Source organism: Cricetulus griseus, chromosome 2, assembly GCF_003668045.3.
Source record: "Cricetulus griseus strain 17A/GY chromosome 2, alternate assembly CriGri-PICRH-1.0, whole genome shotgun sequence".
Lineage (NCBI taxonomy): Eukaryota > Metazoa > Chordata > Mammalia > Rodentia > Cricetidae > Cricetulus > Cricetulus griseus.
The window spans coordinates 205,964,034-205,986,300 of record NC_048595.1 but is presented as its reverse complement, the minus strand read 5'-3'; positions in this window follow the sequence as shown (position 1 = coordinate 205,986,300).

The window sequence follows — 22,267 nt, the reverse complement described above, 5'->3', positions numbered from 1 at the left end:
TCCAATTCCTCTTCTGTACTCAATGAAGGTTAAAAACCAAAGATGCACAACCCTGCTAAGAGGTCTCCTAAAAACAAAACCTAATAGTTTATTTTAAATGAATTCTACTCTGTTTTAATTTTTTGAAGAAATACTGTTTTCTATGTATTTCCATTGCATGAACTTTGTGTGTCTCTGTGTATGCTGGTAGCCTGCAAAGTTTCAGAAAATAATGTTAGATTTAATAGCTTGTAATTATAAAAGGACAAAATAAATTCTAATTGAGTATTATTTGTGCAGAAAATCTTGTCTCCTGATTTTTGTTAAAAGTAGTAGAATTTCAGTTCAAAGTTCCAAAGAAAATTAGAAATTATATTAAAAAGTCATTCATAAATTAATCAGCTCATTAATGGACACAGACTTATTTATTTTTTGGACACAGACTTTTGTCTTATGATTGTTAATTAGGAACAATGTCAATGCAGTCATTTAGACAAGCAAACTATTAGCAACATTTTAGAACAGTCAAGGGAGGTAAGATATCAGGAAGGCAAATCCTCAGCAGAGAAGACTAGCAAGAGATGCTAATATTAGTGACCCATTTAGTTGTGAATAATAGATGTCAGGAAAGAAAAAGGGGGTGCTGGATAAAGAAAGGGAAGTATTGAATGGAAGTAGTATTTGCTAATTTAGTGATGACATTGGCTAATATGGCAAGAAAGGACTTCATAAATGCATATATTTAGGAGAAATTATAGGAAGGATGACAATTTCATCAAAGGGAAAGATGAGTGGATTAATTTGGAGAAGTCAGTGACATAAGATGTGCTCACCTGCTTCCATACAGTCATATTGATGAAAAATCTGAAAAGGAATTCTGCTATATAGATATTTAAATTTGTCTTATCTGTGGTCTCAGAGCTCACACATATCCATATACTTTTTCTGATCCTGTCCTAAACTTATAAAAGAAAGACTGTAGACTTTATCAAAGACAGGAAGCACACAACAATAGTATACACAGTCTGAATCCATACTAAGAGTTCCTTTTTTCCTGTCCTAAGAAAGGAATATGGCTGGCAGTGGTGGCGTATGCTTTTAATCTCAGCACTTGTGAGGCAGAAACAGGCAGATCTCTATGTGAGTTCTCAGTCAGCATGAGTGAGTTATAGGATAGGCTCCAAAGCTACACAGAGAAATCCTGTCTGGAACTACCCCCCTCAAAAAAAAAAAAAGAATAGGAATATGATTTTGTTGGTGGTATGGAGTTTCACATTTTAAGCAACCTGTAAGCTATTTGTTTATTATTATTGGTTCTTAATTGAGGGGACATAGAAAGTTATCAGCCAAGGCCTGGAGAGATAGCTCAGCAGTTAAGAGCACTTGTTGCTCTTGCAGAGGACCCAAGTTCAGTTCTGAGAACCCACATGGTGGCCCACAACCATCAGTAACTCTAGTTCCAGGGGTCTGAGGTCCTCTTCTAGCCTCTACAGACATATAACACAGATCTGCATGCAAGTAAAATACTCAAACACATAAAATAAAATTTTAAGAACTTAAAAATAAGCCTGTCAGTCTGTTAGTGATGTTTTTATATTTACAAAAGATGTGAGCAAGCAGCAACCTGAAGTATTTGATCCTGGTAGTACACTATGTTTTAAGAATGGTTTCCTAAGTTGAGTACAGCATTTGAGCCAGGAAGGTCTAACTAATGTCTGCTTCCCTGAAACAGGAATCTACTTTGCAAAGGGGTCAACTTTCCCAGAGCAAGAAATGGACAAGGTGGAAAAAAAATGAAGTAGACTGACAAATTCTAACACTGATTTAAGCTCAAAGCAGGTAAGACATTTATGAGACCTCTTCAAACTCTGGCCTGGAACACCTCAGGAGAAATACAAATAAGACTTGGGACAGAAGGCTTATAGGGAATATATACCATGTGCTTTGTAGCCTTGATAAGGACAGAATTCACTGGGTCCTAGCTACTGGGCCAGCAACTACAGGTCCTCAGCAAATACCTGTTTTTAGAATAAAATGAAAACTGTATATTTTTAATTAACACTTAAAGCACTTTGAAATGAATAAAACAATAAAAAAAATAACAGAAAGTGACAGTTCATGCAACGTTTAAACATTGTTTCTATAATTTGTCAAACAATATTGTGAACCTTTGACAAGAATTCATATGAAAGTTGATGCAATAGGACAGAAAACCTTGTCCTACACGTTATAATGAAATTAAGAGGTGTGTACCAGGTGAGAAAAAAGCACATTACAATCACCTAACATGTTATTGAGGGAAAGGATGACATTATTATCACTTCAGCTTCTATCAGGTAATGAAGGATTAAGGACAAAGCGGAAAGTCCAAGCTCAGAAACCAAGACAAAAAAAGAAAGAAACCATAAATACAGAGTGAAGTACAAGTGACTACATTAACATGCTCATTCATAACGGTTTACATTAACACAGGGCCCGGGTGAAACAGGCCTGACTTTTCCAATTACTTCTTACTACTCTAGTTTTGCCTCTGGCTTATAGCATTACAAATAGTGATCTAAAAGAGCTATGACCTCTAGAGAGGAAAGGCATCAAATAAATATCCTAAGATGTCCCAGGCATTAGATTCTTCTTCTCCACTCCAGTCAAGAAATCTAAATCACTTGGAGATATGTTTTGAGAAGACTGACCATGAGATTTCACCTGAAAAAAAGTCTCTAAATTTAGAGCTATTCAGAGTCAAGTTCATTGGAATGTAAGACTTAAATGCTATTGTTTTACCAAGAAGAATTTCATTACTTTTCTCCCTGAAAACTTCCCTGAACTTCTTAAAATTCATTTAGAAATAAGTATTTTATGTTTATCTAATCTTAAAATATATGTACAATCATCTGTTAATAGTTCTGAATTCGCTACTGAAGTTTTGGAAATAAAATATCTAGACATTATCACAGTAAAGAACTTCCAATCCAAGGAAGCTTTGAAACTCTGAAAGTGATCTAACAGGCACTGCCATTTCTTTTTTCTTTTCTTTTCTTTTTTATTTAAATTAGAAAAAAGCTTCTTTTACATGCCAATCCCAGTTCCCTCTCTCTCCCCTCCTTCCCTGTTACCCCACTGACTCCCTATCCCATCCCCTTTCTGCTCCCCAGGGAGGGTGACACCTTCCATGTGGGATCTTCAAAGTCTGTCATATCATTTGGAGCAAGACCTAGACCCTCCCCTGTGTGTCTAGGCTGAGACAGAATCCCTTTGTGTGGAGTGGGCTTCCAAAGTCCATTCGTGTACTAGGGATAAATACTGATCCACTACTAGAGGCCCCATAGATTAACCAGACCTCCAAACTGACATCCAAGTTCAGGGGGTATGGGACAGTCCTATGCTGGTTTCCCACCTATCAGTCTGAGGTCCATGAGCTCCCCCTTGTTCAGGTCAGCTGTTTCTGTGGGTTTCTCCAGCCTGGTTTTGACCCCTTTTTTCATCACTCCTCCCTCTCTGCAACTGGATTCCAGAGTTCGCCACTGTCATTTCTTAAGTAACTAGAAAGGAAACATGCACAACTTTCAAGATAAATTTTCTCCGAACTATCCATTTCTGACATATATACATATTACACTGTAAGTAGACAACTGAAACTATACAACTATGCACTTGGATGTATGCCCCCTCCTTAGTAACTAGTGAGACCCCAAGCCTTTCCTTGGTGATGTTCTCTATCTCAAGTGGCATACCTGTCAGTGTTTATGAGAGCCATGCTTTGACACAGCAGCCCTCTCAACAGTGTCTTCTCTGCACTCTGTCTCAGTATTGGAAGTGATTTCTGTGATGATAAAGAAAATAGTGTTTAGTACACACAGTTCTGAGCATTATCTTGATATAATTCTTGCAAAGGAATCTAGTCTTAATATGAGCACAGACAGTAATTGTCACAGACCCTTTGTTTTTAAAAGTGGCTCTTTCTACTGAATGCATATCATTTTCAGTCAATGGATGAATCTCCATTTATTTAATCCATGTGCTCGTCCATTTTATATATTTTACCATTCTTATTATTTGTAGTCAGTCGAATAAGTATTAAAATTTATTGGCTAGTACACTATATTTGACTTCTCCAAAAGTAAAAACAATCAAACAGGATCACAAGACTGTCAGTGACAAAAGGAAAGCCAGAAGCACTGAAAACTAGAGATGTATTTTCAAATAAGATCTGATACTTTCTTCTATTTCTAAAATACGCTACGCTGAAATTTTACTCATGATTTAAATAAGTGTGACCATAAAAATAACCGTTACCTTTCCAAGAAAAAATGTTTTGAACAATCTTGTCATTGTAGTATGCCAAAAGAGGAAGTCTATAGAGCCGAAGGTTCACCAAAAACCAATCACTGTCCAGAGTACTGTCTATTATAAAGACAACGAACTTTAAAGCTCTAATACCCACACTATTTATGAAGAAAAACCAATTAAAAATGTATACTTCAAGTCATGCAAAGCTGCTATGAGGAGGTTGCTAACATAACAAGCACTGCTCAATAGACTTCAACTCCAGTAATTGGGAGGTTTTGTGTTAGACAAACAAAAGATCGAGTTCAATGATAATCTTTGATGTCATGCAGCATTCATTTCAAGAATATGCTAATCCTTTGCTTATGGATTTGATATGGATTTTTGTTAGTTTGGTTTTTATTGGCTCTGAGACTCACTACTTTTTATAGTCACTCAACAAGCTTCTCATTGTCTTCAGCATAAATAAAGTTCCCATGTTGCTCTGCAAACTTCCATAAATTAGGAATGATTTCTTTTCCACCCATTTCTCACGACCTTCTATTTGCAAATATGAGAAGAGAAAAAGGAGCAGAAGAGAAAAATTAAAAGACAGAGAAATAACATAAATAGCACCACTAAACACACATGAAATTCATATTTAGTATACACATTCTTGGTTTTGTGTTTTACTTCACATACATTTTTTAATCTGCTGTTATAGTTGTCCATTTAAAACCTTCCTTTCTCTTTAGAATCCAGATTAAAATTACATTCTTCATAGAAATTTTCAAACACATGAAAATAATCTAATGACTTATTTAGCATGAAACAACGCTTGTGTTTACTATGCTTCTAGGTAGTGAAGGCATACATAAGTCAGCAATATACACCAAGAAATGGGTAATCTGGGAATATACTCTTGAAGTGCAAGAGTGGCATCTTCCTGGTTCAACTCAGTATTTGTGTTTATGTAAATTTTATTTGGTCTGTTCTATACTGCAAATCATCTGGGAGAGAGAATTAACTCCAACAACTTGTTCTACCTCATTAAGCACAAAAGGTATTTGCTCAATGCATCAGTAAAATACTGGTGGAAAAGGTATAACATGGGTCAGTAAGCTTTTTTTTTAACTTTGTCAAGGGTCAGGAAATGAGAAAGTAAGTGTAGATCACTAGGCCTCTAAAACAATACGTGAAATCTGCTAGTGTAGAAAGAAAGTTGCATGCGCACGCACGTGTGTGCACACACACAGAGACCATTTGTATTCGTAGAAAGGTTTGATAATGCTCTAATAAAACTTAATTTTAAAAGAAGTGAAGAAGGATGGAATTGGTATGGACCATAACCTGTATTTGATAAACCCTCTTTTACAGGATCTTCTTGTTGGATTTCCTTGAGGCAGAGCCTGAGACAAGGATTCCGGCGCCCACGGAAATTTTTCAGGACAGAGGGGAAAGCAGGTGAGGAAAGGGAAAGGAAGGCAACACATGAGGTCCCAGAGACCTCTGCACTGTCTGATCCAGCATGGGGCAGTGAAGCCATTCTAGAGCAGCAAAAGCCCAAAGGTCTATCTGGCAGGGAAACAGGCTTTGTAACTATCTCTCTTTCTCCTTCTATCATTTGCTGTGAGGGTTGAAGGGGACAGGTGTGTTTTTCAATATCCTATCCTCTTGCTTAGCTTGTGCCACTCTCTAAAAAGGACACAAGACACACATGTGAATATAATTTAGTGTAAATACAGGAAACTTTATGGAATTTAAAATCTATCTATCTAATGAAATGTGTGTCACCTGTATTTCCAGGGCTCCTGCTTTCCACATGGCCCCTCCAGGGCTGGCTCTCTGGCATTTTATATGAAGAGTCGGGGCTCACAAGCTACCAAAGTTTAAGATCAGATAAATATGTTTGTCCCAAATCAAAGGGCCAGATTCCACTTCTGCCAGCTCATACATATTGACATTTGGACCTAGGCCAGCCCATGTTCAGTGTGTAAGAAAGTGAGTCCTTATCAGTCCTGGGTTGGGTTATTGTGTCCTTCACCACAGACTAGATCTCTTCTAAGGTTACCAAGGCCACCGTATCATCCATTTTGGATGAGCATAAGGTACTCTGAATCAGAACTCACCCCTATAAACTCTACTGGATCTGGTCTGCAAGCCCCATTATAATACCCCAATATAGCCCATCCACTCACTGCAAGTCACTCTTCAAAGCTAACCTCAAGTAACCCCTTCCCTTGTCCACACAGCTTGCTTATTTCTTTTGTCACTCTACTGAGGATCAATATGTTTGCTTATCATTGCACTCGTATCAGCATGTAAACACCACAGGGCAAGGCTGTGGCTTCAACTATTTATTGACTATTTGACCGTAGATAATGCCTAGAACATGAAGACATTTATCAAAATCAGAAGTTTGAAACTGTGTATAGCATGTTATTCAGAAAATTTCTTTTATATATTTGCCTTCAGAGAATAATAGAATTCGGTGGTTATGCATGCTATTGTCAATATTATTTATTGTATTCTTCATCTACACTTGGAATCTACTGGTGTCTTCAATGGAGAAAAATCAGTAACTAAACAAATTATATGTTTATCCATTTACTGACATGGAAACTAGAGAGATGTATGAAGCACCCACACAAATTTTACACATATGTATGTGATGATGTTGTGTAATGGCCTTCCAGAAATAGTTGACTGAAAAATAAGGACCTGCCCAAAAACGTAGTAATTAAGAAGATGGTACAAAGAATGGATTCACTCATTCTATTCCACACCTTTTGCCCTGATTTCAACCAGGTTCCCTTTGTTTCTCCTAACTTCTGTGTATTCACTGAGATTCTTGAACCTCTGTCCCATGGTACCTAGAATTCCCATTTTTCATGAATTCCAGGATCATCCCTTGATACCTCTCACACTTGAATGACACTGGCAGTCTGTAATGACTGTTGAATTCAGAAACACCTCCATATGTTCCTTCTCTTGGATTACTGGGTTGGCTGTTACTATTTCATACTCTTAAATTGGAGCAGTTTTATGATGCAGGGACAGAAATACTACGTTTTTAAGATATGGGTATATTTATAATATTTCTTTTCCTCAAACATCTCACTTGAGTGTCCTACAGCTTCATATAAAATATTCACAATAATAAATCAGTTTTCTTGCATTAGTAGCATATGTGACATAAATCTAGGGGTATAAGAAACTTTCAGTATATGTTAAGCTGTGTTTAGATTTCTCATGCCAAATCAAGAGTATTGTTTTAAGGATAATTGACATTTTTGATTGTTTTGTAAATTTTTAAGGAAATTTCCCAAAAGTTCTGTCTCTATGTTCACCACTTGAAAACTCAACACAGGTCTTGGAAAAGGTAAGTTTACATATACTCTAACCTGAGTTGAGTATATGATAAATGCCTCCCAGTACCCATGTGTTAAAATTTTGGCCTCCAAAGTGAAACTCCTAAAAGCAGTTGGAACTTTAAGATTGAGGCCAAAAGGTCTTTGGTCACTGAGGACATGCTTTGAAGGAGAGTGTGTTTCCTGGCCTTTGTTCATCTCACTTCTGGATGTGAGGTGAGCTGTCCGCTGTCCGCTGTGATGTACTTCCTTGACACAGACCCAAGGAGAGGCACTGATTGACCATAGACTGACCCTTCAACACAGAACCAAAACAAACCCTTTTTCCTTATACATTGATCATATTAAGATTACTTGTACAGCGACAGAACATTGATTGGCACAGTACGAGATTAGGTCTTTATGTGTGTGGGCCTGAACTTTTTATAGTTTAATTCCAAAACCTGTAGGAGTTGATCTTCAACTGCTTCTCAGCACCCACAGTAAAACTTTGTCACTCAGCAGTGACAGATAATTCATCTTCATAAATACAGTAACCTTGGAAAGTTGTTGAGCCATATAATGTGTATCACAAAGACATCTGATACTTGAGAAAAGGACCCTGAATTACCCAGCAAAGGCACAGTCAGCATTCCTGATAGATGAATAGAAATTAATCCTGTTTGCTAGTCTGCAGAAAATCATGTAACAGCTATCTTCTCCTACACAAAATAGTACACACAACATGTCAAATTTTTTGTTAAAATATAGACTAATTTTCTTCTCTCATCTGTGGGTAGTCATACTCACATTTCTATTTCAGCTGCAACAACAATATCCTGTTTGAATACTTTATGTTTTAAGGCTACCTTAAAGGAATGCTGTGTATTAGATGGTAGAGATATCAATGAACTCTATAGCTTATTAATCTATATTGGCAAGTTTAATTTCTCTCCAAAATATTTAACTGTCTATTAAAAATATTGAGTTCAGCTTAGTGTGAGGTCAAACAATATTATTATGTTACTATGTTGATAATATTTCTAAAGACCTGTCATTTCATATTTCATCCTCAAGTTTTTGAAAATTGGAATTATTATACCCCAAAGCCATATTTTTAATCAAAATACTACCTTACCCTGATGGTAAACATATTTTTAATTAATACTTAACACCACATCAATATATACACACAAGGATATCATATGTTTCAGACCCACATCTCATAAATAAGCATGTTAAAACAAGCAAAGTACTGATTCTTTCAGATAATTACAAACAAGTTGAGAGCCTGGCATTTCTGTCTTCATTCTGTGTCTCTATTTTGGCTGAAGCACGGTTAAGTGATTGTCCTTAACATTTACTCTCAAGTTACTTGAACTCCAGTGGAGGGAGGGGTGTGTCACAAGACAGACCACACCCCAAGGAGGATCATTGTCCATGAAGAAAAGGCTCTTGAGGACTAACATTTTTCAATTTATCAGACCACCTTGCAAAGCTGACCAGACATGAATGATAGCTCAATTATGGGCAGAATCTTACGTTGTCTCTGACTTGATTATATATACCTTTTAAACCTAAACACTTTTTAAACTTAAACTTGCTGACATTACCTTGAAGATGGACTTGAGCATCACTATCCCTCCTTATCTATTCCTCTTCCCAATGTGGCCACATCGAATAAATGTCCTTACTTTACTTTACATTGAAATATTTTGGCCGGGCGTTGGTGACGCACGCCTTTAATCCCAGCACTTGGAGGGCAGAGGCAGGTGGATCTCTGTGAGTTCGAGGCCAGCCTGGTCTCCAGAGCGAGTGTCGGGATAGGCTCCAAAGCTACACAGAGAAACCCTGTCTCAAAAAACCAAAAAAAAAAAAAAAAAGAAAGAAAGAAAGAAATATCTCTATAATGGATGTATTAGGGATGAGTGACTGAATCCAACTTTTCGGATTTAGGAGAGCTCAGGATTTTCTCATAAGAATTCAATTAGAAACATGGAGTTGTTTGAGAAAATATTTTCATTGGTAATACATTTAAACTTTGGCAAAACAAAAACAAACCACAGCTCTTATATATTTTTCATTTCTAATATCTAGTTTTCAAAACATGTAGCAAATACCATTATGTAACATACTATCAAACCAAAAATAAATTCTTGAGAATTGAAAATTTGGAATTTCTTTCTTATGTTTTGGCCATGTTCTCTCTCCTCTCTGAATTATTATCACGCACATACTGTCAGCATTTCTTTAATAGTTAATTACAGATACTACTTGATATCAGCTATGTTGTCTGTAAACAAATGAAATACTGCTTGTTAGCTTTGGAGAATGGTGTTCTCCAAACTAAAAACATCTACTTTGTTACAGTTGGTAGGAAAACAATACTAAATATATTCAATCCCTTCATCCTATACACAATGATAGTAAAAGTGAATAGGCCTCACATAATTTCACAACTGTATTGTTTCACAGTCTTCTAAAGGAAAAAAAAAAAAACAGGCATCTATCTTCTACCTAATTGGCACGCACTTTCTTTAGTTACACATGAGCTGAGTTCTATCTAGCAATTTCTCAGTTTATAGACTGAACAGATGACACACAAGAAATCCATAGAATACTTGTTGACTATTTGCCCTTTTCAGTGATATATTAAGAAACACATGCACGCACACGGTGCACACACACACACACACACACACACACACACACACACACACACACACACACACACACACTATAATATTTTAGTTCCATAACTTACTTTTATTTTTTTGGTTTTTTGAGAAAAGGCTTCTCTGTGATTTGGAGGCTGTCCTGAAACTAGCTCTTGCAAACCAGGCTGGTCTCCAACTCACAGAGATGTACCTGCCTCTGCCTCCTGAGTGCTGGGATTAAAGGCATGCGTCATCACCCCCTGGCTTCGTAACTCACTTTTAAGGAAAGAACCCAATGAAAACAGACCATTCCAGTTTACTTAGCACTGTATGTTGGCAACTTTGTAAGTCTTAACCTTTCCTTCTATTGCCTTGTTATATTACCTTCACTCACTGAAGCCTCTCCAGAGGCAAGAAACAAGAATATTAAAGTGCTAGAGAATGCAGTGTTCTCTGTGGTCAATTCCAACTGTGAAAGGGTTCCCTGTTGATGAGGTTATCTCAGAATTTGTCGATTTTCATAATACACTCTCTTGTACTGGTAGACACTTATTTAAATACTTGTTGGACCTCGATTGATTTAAAAATAGAATTTGTAGCACACTATTGGTCAAATGCTCATGGGTGTTCCTGTTACCTAACATCTAAGTTAGCCAAACCTTGGTCAGAAATCTCAGCTCCCTGCAGGTCCCTGAACTCTTTATATAGGTGAGTATTGGGTTTTATAGACATGTACAGAGGCATCTAGGACCCTGTGTCCTGAAACAAGGAATTGGGCAGCAGCAGAAGAAAGAACAACTTATCCAAAAGATAGATTTCCAAGAGAGGAAGTGTGTCAGAGCAAGGTGAAAATTTAGCAGCTCTATTGGCTGCACTGTACAGAGTTGAGAGGGGTGGATTTACATAGCATAGGCTACCTGGTCCACGCTGTCTGTTCCATGTAGTTCTACACACAACATCAGGCATTTCACATCTCCTTAGCACCTTCCCTGCCCATCTAGAAGTGTGCACTCTTGTATCATTTGAGATATGCTTCACTTTCACTGTGTTGTGCCTCTAGACCTGGAGCAGTAGCAAAATTCAGCTGGCCTTCCTTCTTACCAATCAGTTTCTGCATATGCTGCTCCTGCAGCCTTTGCAAAAACAGTTGGACTTCTAGCCTCACTCCCTGCCCTACTCCCTTACCTTTGATTTGTCTCAAAGATGAGCAAATAATAAAATAAATATGCAAAAAGCTTGCCTCACTAAATCCTCATTTATAGGAACCACATGACCAACGCTAAAAATATTTCTCATCATCCACCCTGTTCACACCGCTTGTTTCTATTCACTTACCCAACTTGCTGGCAAAGATGCTTCCAGCTCCTTTTGCCCTACTCTGTAAGGAAAAGCCCTCCTCTGTGTGATTTTGACACACTTGCAAATCTTGAATTTGGGATTCTCTTCTTATTGTAACAGCTTTCCAAATAAAATATTCTCTTAGCCTAGACCTGAATTCATTTCTATTTGATGCTTTTATTAGTCTCAAGTAGGAAAGAGGAAAATTCCCTTTACTCTTCAACATACTCACCTATAAAGACCAGTAACTTAATACCATTTATTTTTATATAAGAATGTTCCACAAAGAAAACCTGTCTTTAATTCTTAATTCCCTTAGAGTATTCAAGCAGTAGAATTGGTATTGTCTGAAGAAAATACTGAAGGATGATAAACAATGATGTCATATGTCATACCCTTGCCCACACAGGAAATGACCACAGGAAAGGATAATCAGAATTCAAATTTTACAGTCAAATTTTGCCCTGTACAAAAATTATATCTATATGGATCAAACACCTCAATTTAGAACCTAAAACACTAAAACTGCTAGAAGAAAACTTAGGTAATGCCCCACACAATATGGGTAGGAAAGAACTTTCTGAACAGGACTCCATTTGCCCAGAAATTAAGGACAACAGACAACTGGGACCTCATAAAATGAAAAAGCACCTGTACAGCTAAGGACACAATCCAGTGAAGCAGAAACCCAGAGGATAGGTTAGAATTCATGCCAGTTCTGTCTTTGAACAACAATAAGATAGCCTGCTTCAGGAAATTCGGCTGAGATGATGCAACTCTAGGCTGGTATATTAATCCTATCAGAAATAAATTGAAGATAGTTGTATCTGAAAGATAAAACCTAGCATATGAATGCTTGTTCAAACTTAATACATGAAAAATAATAAATCTATTTACGAAGAAAATAATGTAGCCTAACATGAAATAAGAAAAAATATCAGGTATCTGGAATTAAACACAATGCATCCCAGAACATGACTATTATAATAATTTACTGTTATATCCTATTTTAAAATGCCACCTTATTTCAAAGAATTTGCTGCCATATATTACTTTTTATTTCCCTGCTGATGTTATCCAAATACTTCTAAAACAATGTGAATATTTTATAGAGTTATCTTCTTCTTTGAGAGGTAAGGATGAGGGGGAGTGAACAATGCCTGGGGGCAGAATTACAGGCTGGGAAATGCTCTCCAGTTCTTCTTATACCCAGTAAAGGAGCCTCAGGGCTTAGGCAAATATTTACCCAAAGTAAGTCTATGATTTAATAGAATTTTAAATTTCATTATACATATTTTGTGGGAAATAGCATATTCTGAAGAGTGGAAGATGATATGGTTGTATTTTTTTATATTTTAGAAGAAAATAACCTGGGAACATAGAAAACCACCATGGATTTGTTTCAACCATTTGAAATTCTATAGTTACAGCTTTGAAGCCTACAATGGAGGAGACCAACAATATATTGAGTTTTTGTTTTGCCTTTTTTTAGTGTTTTGAGTTCTCTGAAGTACCTAATTTGTTGTAAATAAAATGAATAATAAGGCAGGATACAGTTTGTTAATTAGTCTCTTTGGGTCATCATATGTATAATAAACATGTGCATACATGTTCTATAATGATATAATAAATATTATTCAATATGTAGCATATATGTGAATTGATGACCTACAACCAAAGCTCTTAAAGGGAACAAGAGATGTTTTATTGTGGAGTCATTTTGAGTGACCATGGCCCAAGAACGCAGTTTCAATTTATCCCAAATTCCATGTTCTAACATGGGAGCAGTTTTATGAAGGTTTATACTTTCACAGAACAAAAAAAAAACATATATTGAGGCAAGTTTAAGATACAATGGTGGGTACATCAGAGAGGCAGAAATAGCAACTAGATGGGAAAAATTTGTCTATAGACCCAAGATGCTAGCTTTTGGGTTGTGGAAGCTAGCAGTCTGTTAGTTAATAGATTCCAAAAGATTTTTTCATTTATTAGTCATAACATGTTATTTCTGATACTGAGGTAGACAAGGTAAGATTGCTCGGGAGGCCTACAACTAGCCCAAGAGCATTAGCCTGTGATAAAGAGAAATCTAGTTCTGAGTGCAGAGAGGCAGAATGGGGAGTGAAGATAGAGATGATGCTTGCCCTCATTTAGAATGCTCCATTTTCTAGTGTCACACCTGATATCCTGAAACCCTAAGTCTGCATTTCCCTCTCAACCTGGTTAATAATGCCAATTTGTCTCTGACCTGGTAAAGAATCTATAATTACTTTTGAAAGTAAGCTGATTGTCAACCTGAGAACTGAGACATAGAAACTAATCATTAAGTTGGAGTGTGAATTATCCGTTACAGAGCTCATTGTTACTGCTTCTCTGACAATGATGAGTTCCCAAATATTTAGATGGTTTCTCCTTACTGTTCTCCTTTCTTGTGTGTGTGGGTGGGGACACATAAATATGTATATGTGTGTGTGTGTGTGTGTGTGTGTGTGTGTGTGTGTGTGTGTGTGTGTGTGTGTGTGTGTGTGTGTGTGTTATATCAGTCTTAAAATAATAACAGTAAAATCCCATCAGGGAAGCCATGAACTCCATAGTTAGTTACTTACTCCTTGAAACTGAGTGACTCACAAGTTGGAATACTCCCACAATAGCTGTCTCTCACAGTAATTACCAAGCAGTAATTACTCAGTTCACACAGTGGGGCACCCCAGTAGTCCCAATCTGTGCTGGAAGACATGAAGGTTCCTGATAGCTGCTGGTTCCTAGGGTGAAAGCTTTGAAGCGCTGGTTCTGCTGTCAGTGAGGGAATCCGCAGCAGCAGCAGCAGCACGGGCTAAATCAATGCTTCAGCAAGAGGGAAGGCCCAGCCAATGAAAGATGAGGTAACCTTCCTTCTGATGAACACTTTTATAAAATCTGGGGAGCTACCGAAAGGAGTCCCCACAATCGGGCTAGGTCTTCCCTCATATTCAAAGGCAGTCAAGACAGTTCTTCAGGTGAGACTCCCTACTCAGCTGATTTTAATCTCCAGCTAGTTGACATTAAAACCAACCATAATATTAGCACAATAAAATGCATTAATGGGGATGGGGGCAATATTTAGTAACCCTGAGTATAATAATTAATATCACTAGCCTTTCAATCAGCAATTAATAATGAGTTCATCAATGCAAAGAAAGCTTCCTAAAATACTTTGACAGAGCATCTGTAAGTGTTAACCTATTATTTATTGTGAAAAGAGAGCTATTTAATTCTTCCTGTTCTGGTCAGAAGGTGGAGAACGTAACAATGTAGGGCTAATGGGGCTCACAGAGACTGAACTGACAACCAGAAAAGCTGCATGGGGCTGACTTAGTCCTTCTGCATATATGTTACGATTCTGTAATTTGGGTTGGAGGGGGTGGAGAGTGCTCCTAACAGTGGGAGCAGGGGCTGTCTCTGACTCTGTTATCTGCTTTGGAGACCCTTTCCTCCTGCTTGGTTTGCTTCATCGAGCCTTAATAGGTGAGGAGGTGCCTATTCTCACTGCAACTTGATATGCCATTGCTGGTTGATATCCATGGGAAACCCATCCTTTTATGAAGAGAAATGGAGGAGTAGATGGGACTGGGGTGAGAGGAGGGAAGGGAAACTGTAAAACCAAAATAAATAAATACACAAAATATCATTTTTAAATTTATATATTTTAGGTGTATGAGTTATTTTGCCTGCATGTATGTATGAGTATCACATGGTCAGAAGAAACTGTGCAGTGCCTTCTGGAATTACAAAGGCCTGTGAACCACCAGGTGGATACTGGGTATTAAACCATGTCCTGTATAAAAGCACCAAGAGCTCTTAATTGTAGCCATCTCTCCAGCACCTCTGAATGAAATTTTTAACAAAAGGTGTTCTTTACTTTTCTTTTGAAAATCCCCAGATGTCATTCTATGATGTCTCATTTAGTCATGCTGTTTGTAAGGCTGGCTACAAACAGCCTTTTGGGTTGAAAATTAACATTTTTCTTTCAAGATCAACTCAGGTCCAATGTTTTCTAAGAATTCCTCGTGTAGAGTCAATTCCCCATGGAGGGAAACTCTCTTAGCCTAGATACACAGGGGAGGGCCTAGGTCCTGCCCCAAAGGACTTGTAAGATTTTTTGATGATCCCTCATGGAAGGCCTCGCCTCCCTTGGTAATGGATGGGGGATGGGAGGTGGGGGTCAGTGGGGGGCATCAGAGGATGGGAGGGAAAGGGAACTGGGATTGATAAGTAAGTAAGATTGTTTCTGATTTAAATAAAATTTATATAAAAAAGAAAGTTGTCAGCCAGATTAAAAAAAATAATTCCCCATGTAATTCAGTCATTTTTTTTCCTTGTGAAATTTAAGAATACTTTTATGTAGAATTTGAAATTTTATACATGTAATGTGTTTCAAGCATTACCCATTAATTTTTCTTGAGATTGTAATTTAAGAACTGATTAAATTTTGCCCTCTAGCTTTGTCAAAGTCTATGTTTGACTGATTCACCCATTAAGAAAAACTAGAGAAAACAGGAGGGAAAGCCTAGAAAATATTGTTTGAATATACTAAGCTTTCACAGTGCTTCAAACATCTGAAAGCTCAGCTCCTTTACCCAAGAAAAGTGTAAATAGCTGAGTATGTTACTTGATTGTGTGTAATATCTGTGTGTGTGTGTCTGCATATGATAAGGGTATGTGGTGTGTAAATTGTAGAGAATGTGTGCATTGTATGGTAACTGTGCTTGAAATTGTTTAAAACCATCTATTTTCAAAAAATTGTCAACAGAAATCCTATATATAATTGTTCCATGATTGTTTTATTAATCTACTTAAAGTCTCACTTGCTAGGAAAATTATCAACTGCAAATTTCACTTTATCTTAATATAAAAGTAAACACTCTTTAACTCATTTTTTGTTCTTATGAATAATCTCCAAGTCATTTTTGAAATACATAAAGCAGGTAATTTTAGCATGTGGCAAAATATGCTATCATTCTACCTCCATATGCTAAATTAACCCAGTGAACTATGACTTGAATTTCTTTTTTTAATTTTTTATTATTTTTAATTACTCATATTTACATATCCATCCCCCATTCCCTCACCCTACCCTCCTCCCATATTCCTCACCCAGCCTACCCCCTGACTCATCTCCAGGGATAGTGAGGCCCTCTACCTTCAAAGTCTGTCATATTGTTTGGGGGAGGGTCTAGACCCTCCTTGCTCTATCTGGGCTGCAATAGTATCCCTCCATAGGGAATGGGCTCCCAAAGTCCATTTGTGCTCTAGGGATAAAGACTGGCTCCCCTGGTCAGAGGAGCCATTGACTGTCTTGGGCTCCTAGCTGGTACCCACATTCAGAGGGTTTGTTTTGGTCCAATACTGTTTCCCCAGCTTTATGACTAGGGTCTCCATTCTATCAGTAGGCCACTTCCACTGTTTCTGCAGGTCTCTCCATCCCCATCTTGGCTCCTTTGCTCAACCCTCCTCCCTCTCCACAACTGAATTCCAGTAGTATGGTTCAGTGCTTAGCTATGGGTGTCTGTTTCTGCTTCAAACAGCAACTGGATGAAGACTCTCCTTGCTCTCCCTGCCCCCGGGCTCCAATTTGGTCAGGGGATCTTGTCCCCATCCCCTTCTTCGAGGGACTATGCAATCTTCTCTTGGGGTTCTCCTTGTTTCCTAGCTCCTTCGGCAGTGTGGAATATATGCTAGTGATCCTTTGCTCTATGTCTAAAAATCAAAAATGAGTGAGTGCATACCATGTTTATCTTTTTGTGATTGGGTTACCTCACTGAGGATGGTTTCTTCTAGTTCCATCCGAGTTCCATCCATTTGCCTGCAAATTTCAAGATTCCATTTTTTTTTTCCTGCTGAGTAATACTCCATTGTGTAAATATGCCACATTTTCTCTATCCCTCAGTTGAGGGGCATCTAGGTTGTTTCCAGGTTCTGATATTACAAATAATGCTGCTATGAACATAGTTGAACATATGCCCTTATTGTATGAGTGTGCATTCTTTGGTTATATGCCCAAGAGAGGGATTGCTGGATCTTGAGGTAGATTGATTCCCATTTTCCTGAGAAACCGCCATACTGATTTCCAAAGTGGCTGTACAAGTTTGCACTCCCACCAGCAATGGAGGAGAGTTCCTCTTTCTCCACATCCTCTCCAGCATAGATAGTCATTGGTGTTATTGATTGTAGCCATTCTGACAGGAGTAAGATGGTATCTCAGAATGGTTTTGAGTTGCATTTTCCCTGATGGCTAAGGATGTTGAGCACTTTCTCAAGTGTCTTTCAGCCATTTTGTATTCCTTTGTTGAGAATTGTCTATTTAGTTCTGCACTCTGTCAGGATGGCCAAGCAGTCTGAGAATTGAATTTCTGACTGTATTGCTTCTAAGCCTGACATATGAGGGAGTTCCAAGAAGATTCTGATCATTTGTTGAATTTTTTTATACAACAAGTTTTAATTTTTAAAAAATGTGCAGTGGACGCCGTCTGTATATTCGGGTACATATGTCCCAAGGCATGTGTGTGGAGCTCAGAGCTCTGCTCTAGACAATTTGTTCTCTCCTTCAACCTTATTGATGCAAGGTCTCTCCTGTTTGTCTACTCCATGAACTTCTGGGTAGCTGGCCCATGATTTCCCGGTTATCTTCCTGTCTACACCTGCCATCTCACCAGAAAAATGCTGAGATTACAGATGCCCACAGGATTTTACACAGGTCCTGGGAACTGAACTTGGCTAGTCAGGCTGGTGCTTGCTATGAGCATTTTTACCAACCAAGGCATGTACCCGGCACCACAAGGTATTTTAGGCCAAATCAGTGTATATTTGTCATGTTCATTTCCTTGTGCCTTTTCTCTCTTATACACTGGGCTTTTGGTAGTCAAAATGAGTGTGGAGGAGGATTGCAGTGAGAATGTAACACAACTCACTAGGGAGAAGACATGTAGAGTTTCCAGATCAAAGCATGTCTCAATCAGGTCAACCTGTAACCTCTCTTAGTAGTGACTCAAGGGTACCTAGTATACTGTGCTTCCTATATTAGGTGGAAATATTTTGAGTTCTAATTCAAAATTGATTATATTTTTATTAAAATTTTAATATAATTCAATAAAATTATAATATTAATTTAAACACTTATAATATTGCCAGATAATTATTTACTGATAGAATTTGGTAAACTTCTTAAAACATATTTTTCTTCAAAAATCAAACAAGGACACTATTGGAAAGAATCATATAAACAATATATACATATGATTATTATGATATCACAGATAAAAATATAATTCCAAGGCACAGATACATGTAGTAATATTTTGGAGCCATATTTTTACACTAATCAGGATCACAATTTAGTATCATTAAAAAATTTATCATTAAAAAATTTAGTATCATTAGATCACAATTTAGTATCATTAAAAAATTAACTATGATAAAATATTAATTTTGGTTATTGAATAGCTTATGATCACTATCTAATATGTAAATAAGATATAATTCATGAAATGATATCATTAAACTATAAATATCTTTTTATAATATTATATAAGTATACTGTTTTTTACTTTAAAGTGGAAAACAACACAATTACTTGGTGAATAAACTCTAGCAAGGTCAAATATTAGCACAAACTAAGTATTTTCTAGAAAAACTGGGCTATATGCTCATTTAGTAGACATAGCTCACTTGGAAATTGCTAATTTATTTGATTTCTTTTGTTCTGAATATGAAAACAACTGACATTTAAATCCTATTGCTATTGTTAGTGCTGACACCTTGTTTGACTTCTGAAATCATGACTTTGATGCCTTTGGTTATACTGAACTTATAAAAATCTGCTTATTCAGACATAGGCTCCCTGAGTTGGAACTGACCTGAATGCCTCCTCTTTGAGGACTAGCTTTCATAGTAACAGAAGACATGAGGTCTTCCGAAGGAAGCAATTGGCATTCCTACACAGCTATGACTGCCTATGAACTACAACAACGACTAGCAAGGCATGATAACCCTAAGTGTACAAGAATGTTATGCGTACCTTAGTAGTAACCAATTGCTCCCTAACTGAACTTGGGACCACTCAACGAGAGGGAAATCATGAGAGATATTAGGAACCTAGCCAACTAGCAAGGGCTAGTTAAATCATGGATCTTGGAGAAGAGCCTACAATGACCACTTTACTAAAGCAGCATAATCTCTAAGTACAGTCTAAACATCTGTCTTTATACCCACAGATAAGTATAGTCCTCACCCTTCATCAAGAAAATTTTTCTTTGCAATAGATAGAAGCCATTACAGAAAATCACAACAAATCAAAATGCAGAATTGTAGAGTCCAACCCTAATGGATACATCTACAAAACAGCTCCAACACCTGAAGCCCATGAGACCTCAACCCTACACAAAGAACTAAAAATTGCTACGAGTTGGAGAAATAAAATGGTCAGCCCTGAATATACACAAGTAATATTATACAGATTTAGTAGGCTATATTTCTGAGCGTACATGTAACAAATAATGAAAAGGAGGTCATAATTTGAAAAAAGCCAGAAGGGTTATATAGGAGCGTTTGGAGAGATGAAAGGGAAAGGGGAAACGGAAATGATATAATTATAATTTTTTTGGTTTTTCAAGGGTGTCTCTGTGTAGCTTTGGAGCCTATCCTGGCACTCTCTCTGTGGACCAGGATGGCCTTGAACTCACATAGATCCACCTGCCTCTGCCTCCCAAGTGCTGGGATTAAAGGCATGCTCCACCAACCCCCGGCCAATATAATTATATTATAATCTCAAAAAGAAAAGTTAATTTTAAAAATCTTCTAAAAATGCACATACTTTATCAACTTCTAGCCTGACATCAAACTTGGAGAATTCAAAATAATATAGTAAAAGACCTAGTATTAATCTCCGTTTGACAGGTAAGCACACCCATCAGTGCTTTCAAGTGATTGATTGCATTACCTTTCAATCTTAGAAATAAAAGACCACAACACAGGTCTCTCTGACAAATTTTTGTAGTGCTTTGTGCCTATCATTGGCACGCAGACTGTGGGCACATCGTGAGACTTAAAGATGCTCAATGCTATCATCACTTGTTTGCTTTGTTCCTTCATTCAAAATCTAAAGAGGATCTAAACTCTATTTTCTTAAGGAATTCGGTATTGTTCATGATGCCAAAACTTCTTATTCAAGAAAATGACGAGAAAATTTTGCTGTCTGGAGCATGTTTTCTTCATCAATAGCTCTACAGATGATAAAAGTTTTATTACAATATTCCTCTCATTTGCTAATGTAGGTATGCTAAAAAAGTCACACACTTTACTATGACATTTTATTTTCCTCCTCTCTCCCAACTGTACCTAGCATCACCAAACACTGTTGATACAAGGACACCTGTGCATGCAGCATTCAAACCGGCATGGCATTTCTGAAATAATATGGAGATATATGACATCAGGTAAAGCTGGAATACTCCCCAGATGATGCTCATTCTACATTCAAAGGCATTCCAGATATGTCTGAAGAATTTCGGTCTTGAATTTATATTCTTTCTAAATACATTCACATACATTTGCAAGTTTGTCAGCTATGTTGCAATATGTGCATTAATTAATATTTAAGCTTATGTCAGGCTTAAATGTGCTGGTAAATTAAATGCATAAATTAAGGGCATGTTCACATGTTAGGCATGCTGTTTTGGTTGTTTAGATTTGGGAAGAGACTAAAGGAGGTCAATGAGAAGATTTCTTTATCCTTGCTCTGCTCACAAGTAATTTTTTCTGTCCTCTTGTTAGTCTCTTCATGACATCACATATGTGTGTCAACTTTGATAATAGACAACATTAATCTACAAACAGTTAACAGCAATTCCATGGTATATTAGTATATCACTGTTTATTTTTAGGTTTGAATAAATTATATGACTCAATAGTTGTCTTTCTAAAGTATCTCTGTGTAAAACTTCCAAATGAATGCTCAATCATTATTTTACAAAGCCACTGACTTACCTTTATAGATCTCTGGTTCTCTGAATGTCACATCTACAGCCAGAAGAACTTTGGCGCTCATGGTTTTCATTTCCTTTGAGAAGATTACATTACGCCATGCAGTGAAAGGGTCACTGTAGATGAAACAGAAAGCAGATGGGGGCTGGGTATGTGTCTCAGCCTGAGATTACCCACCTGGCAAATACAAGACATATATACATATATACATGTATACAGAGAGAGAGAGAGAGAGAGAGAGAGAGAGAGAGAGAGAGAGAGAGAGGAGAAGGAGGAGGAGAAGGAGGAGGAGGAGGAGAAGAAAAAAAAGAAGAAGAAGAAGAAGAAGAAGAAGAAGAAGAAGAAGAAGAAGAAGAAGAAGAAGAAGAAGAAGAAGAAGAAGAAGAAGAAGAAGAAGAAGAAGAAGAAGAAGAAGAAGAAGAAGAAGAAGAAGAAGAAGAAGAAGAAGAAGAAGAAGAAGAAGGAAGAAGAAGAAGAAAAGAAGAAGAAGAAGAAGAAGAAGAAGAAGAAGAAGAAGAAGAAGAAGAAGAAGCCAGAAGGCAAAAAGATAGATACAAAGCTTAATCAAGTCCAAAGTGACTTAGGACTAGTTTTAATTATCCATTAATACACTGATTGGTTTAAGGATATAAAACTGCAGTTTGACAAGAGGCATGAACTCTG